General features: G+C 41.5%; 1 protein-coding gene across 4 annotated transcripts in view; it reads right to left on the bottom strand.

Moving 5' to 3' along the window:
• LOC107746378 (kelch-like protein 13) overlaps positions 1-1,362 on the bottom strand; it is a 53,975-nt gene extending 52,613 nt beyond the window's left edge. For all 4 annotated transcript variants that reach the window (XM_016560562.1, XM_016560563.1, XM_016560566.1 and 1 more), the window contains exon 1: positions 1,287-1,362. The gene's annotated coding sequence lies outside the window, so the exon portion shown is untranslated. The remainder of the gene's footprint in view (positions 1-1,286) is intronic.
• Positions 1,363-3,821: the final 2,459 nt, after the last annotated feature.

The raw sequence follows: 3,821 nt of genomic DNA, 5'->3' as shown, positions 1-3,821 counted from the left end.
ATCAAGCAGTGTGGAACTGTAGTCCCCATAAACGAGTATTCATAGTTCTGTTACTAGCTATATGTTCACGTCTGAGGCAAATATAAACAATACACTCCATTGAATGGCTTTAGTTTAAAAAATATATAAAAAAATTATAAGTGCCTTGACGTCACGTCAAACCATGTGCTTCCTCAAGAAAATAAAAGCAACAAATGACACCGCCAGGACAATACACAACACCAAACATACGCTAAATTAAGTCTTCAGCCAGAGGCCCCTGGTAGAAGGGCTTGTTTTTAGCTATTAGTGTTATGTTACTGTTGTCATGGCATATGAGCACATGCCATGGTGGCCCTTACAGCCCCCAGCTGCTCTGAATCACGCTCTTAATAATTGAGCTCAACTTTTGTCACACTCTGACAGCCAGAGCAAGTAGCTGCTGAGTATCTTGAGCTACGAAAATGAATTTAGAAGTCATCAAAAGCTGTTTGATAACAGGGTCAACAACTTAGCAAGAGTTATTTGGTTAGATTGTCCTTAATTACTCAGTTTGGTTGATATATGGACTTCAATCTGATGCAGACACCAAAAATATATAAAACTGAGTAACTTTTAACATACTGAATCAAACAGGTTCTATTTAAATTAAAATTAAAATTAAAATTTTTCTTTTACCAAATTAATTTATAACAACAGCACAAAGAAAGTTGAAATGCGTGTTAGAAAGTGAGGCCAAACACAAACAAAACGAAAACAGCTCTGGTCACCAACAGAACAGCAGGGGTCCAGCCGAAACAACTAGTAGATAATCATAGTGGCCCTAAATGAACAGAAACAAGACATCTATTTGTTAGCAGCACTTCGTTTTGACAGGGCGTTGTGTTTGTAGTAACGTACTCGTCGTTAGTTCAGACACAGAGTTTGGGGTTGTGGAAGAGACTCTTGGCGACATGTCTGCTGATGTTTATGTGGGAACTAACACACTAACCACAAACAGAACCCGCCTCTCGCCCGCGCTGACACCAGTCTAGCGGCAGAACCGGAGCTGTGAATGTAGCCCTGCTTCTGGCTTAGTCCGTTCTTGAAAGCTCAGCTCAGCTCTTATGAATAAAAGATCAAACCTGAAGCATGGCTCCCCATTCGCAGCTTTGCTTCTGCTGCTGCTACATTTAACGTTAGCTTCAGCTGACAACAAGCTACTTTTCGTATTGAATGATATGTATCTTTGCGTATATGCCACCGATATGTCAGTTTGTCAGATAGAATACTAAACAAATAAACTTTTAAAAGCCGTTTCGACTTACCACAACCTCCGGAATTTACCCTTGTTTTCTTCTTAGACCCCCAAATCCACTCTACTCATGGACCTCACAAAGCCCCTCCTCTCTTGTTTTTCATTGGCTGTGGCCTCAAATGAATACGTGCCGTACGCCTTGCTGATTGGTTTACGTTCGTGTCAATCAATTCTTGACACTAAAAACTTCCGTTACCAAAAGAAGTTCATGACGCAGGGATGCACGCAGTGATTGGTTGATTCTTCCACAGTCGGGATGTTATTGGACGGTACTGTATAAATCTAAATGTATAAAAAGCACTGTTCGGCATGACATCACCGTATTGTTTACTAATATACTTTGATGAGTAGATCGTACTACAGCTTGACTGTGGGATCTATAAAAGCATTATTATCACTCACCTGGTATTAGCAATTCAAGATGAGATAATGTCATAATTAAGGCAACTTTATAGCAAATTCGTCAGCTGTAGACTGTAGTTAAGTGTGATTTGTCAAATTTTGCTAATTTAAAAGAACTGTGCACTGTAATATATTGTGATAATTGAGAATGTTGTGGAATTAATGCACTATATATTTACAAATATGTCTGTTTGTCTGTCTGTTTATTTATTTTCTTCTTAACTCCATTCCAGAAAGTTAACCATGGTTTTATTGTAGTAAAAGTGTAGTAACCATGGTTTTTTGGCGTATTGATTACCATTTGTATAACCACAGTTTTACTACAAATAACATTGTTAAACTATGGTTAGTGTAGCAAAACCATTGTTAATTTGTGGTTACCATGGTTTAACTATAGTAACCATTGTTTTTTGCTTTAATTTGTAGTAAAACCATGGTTAATTTTCGTAAGGGTATATATTCATGGCGAGATCTATCTATCTATCTATCTATCTATCTCTTTCACTGATCAAGGATTCATCGGAACAAGCTCAGTCCGTACAGATCAGCTGTCCATGGATCATGCCTCCAAACACCGCGAGATAGTGCGAGACTTCGGTGTGCGCGAGAAGACCTGTCGCCGTTTCTCTTCCTCCTCTCGTTTTGTTTTCGATCATAAATCCCGGTAGGGGATCTTCCCGACATGCTAGGATCACTTACAGTCCGCACGGAAAGCTTCGGGCGGACCTTCACATTGCATTACCGCCTGATTAGATCGACATAACCTGCTGATTTTGCTTTAAAAAAAATAAAACTCAACCCCGCTGTCTGAGATCGTGTAATCTAGGCCGTGTGTCTGCTTGCGTTATCGTACATCCAGGTGAGCGGAGCGGCCTCTCCCAGCACTCATGCCATAGACAGAGGCGCACCAGGAGCAAATTCAGATACGTGTCAGACGTTTATTTTCCCGTTTTCTGGTTCACAAGCTCTGGGTCTTTTTCCTCGTTTGCTGAAACAGCAGCAGTGGCGGCGGCCTCTGTATGCAGCCCGGGCTTAATGGCGTCGGACACCAGCGACACGGAGGAGTTTTACGATGCGGCGGAGGATGTCAACTTCACTCCCTCACCTCATGCGTGAGTTTCATTTCAATATAACAAAATGCATATTATTCTTAATGCGTCAGGTTGATGTCTGATGTCCGTCTTGTGAATGGAGAATGAACCTGCGCCTGTCAAAGCTGTCAACAGTTGCTCCATTGCTTGTTTATAGATTTACTGCTTCTGTACAGCCATATACCGTTTTTTATGTGGATACATAAAGTCATATGATTTTTGCATTAGTGAGCTCTCTACCTAGAAAGTATTTTTTGGCTGTTCGAGTCAGCTGAGTGGTTTTGAACCATAGCCACAGTCTCGCCTTGACACGCAGCGTTCAGATGATGTTGCTGTTATGTTGTTTTGGTGCTGTCACCTGAACCAAGTGGTTTTAAAGGGGTCATATGATGCGATTTCAGTTTTTCCTTTCTCTTTGGAGTATTACAAGCTCTTGGTGCATAAAGAAGATCTGTAACGTTGCAAAGACTAAAGTCTCAAATCCAAAGAGATATTCTTTATAAAAGTTAAGAATCAACCACGCCTACCTAAAACGGCTCGTTCTAACACGCCCCCACATGTCTAAGTCATGATGTGGGAAGATTTGCATAATGCCCCCAAATGTTCACGCAAAGGAAGAAGGTGTAACTTTTATTTTCGCTGTTGCCGCTGCTGCCATGTTGTGGAGTCGCTGTGCGTTTCGTTGTGAAAGCGAAACTAATTTATTTGGCCTTCCAAAAGAGGACAGGACTAGAAATCAGTGGTTAAGTTGTATTTACAACACTGTTCCAGAACAGTTCAAACCAAATATTCAGATGTTTGCTGCGCATTTTATGGAGGATGTATGAGGACCGTTTCCTGAACCAGTAGCCTAATGTGTCTATGGCAGGGGTGGCGAACGTCGGTCCTGGAGAGCCGCAGCCCTGCAGAGTTTTGCTTCAACCCTAATCAAACACACCTGAACAAGCTAATCAAGGTCTGAAGGGTTACTAAAGCTACAGGCAGGTAGGTTTTAATTAGGGTTGGAGCTGTACTCTGCAGGGCTGCGGCTCTCCAGGACCGGAGTTCGCCAC

Source organism: Sinocyclocheilus rhinocerous, unplaced genomic scaffold, assembly GCF_001515625.1.
Source record: "Sinocyclocheilus rhinocerous isolate Xijiao unplaced genomic scaffold, SAMN03320098_v1.1 scaffold77, whole genome shotgun sequence".
Classification (NCBI taxonomy): domain Eukaryota; kingdom Metazoa; phylum Chordata; class Actinopteri; order Cypriniformes; family Cyprinidae; genus Sinocyclocheilus; species Sinocyclocheilus rhinocerous.
The sequence above is the reverse complement of the archived record's forward strand: the minus strand, read 5'-3'. Positions and strand labels throughout refer to the sequence as shown.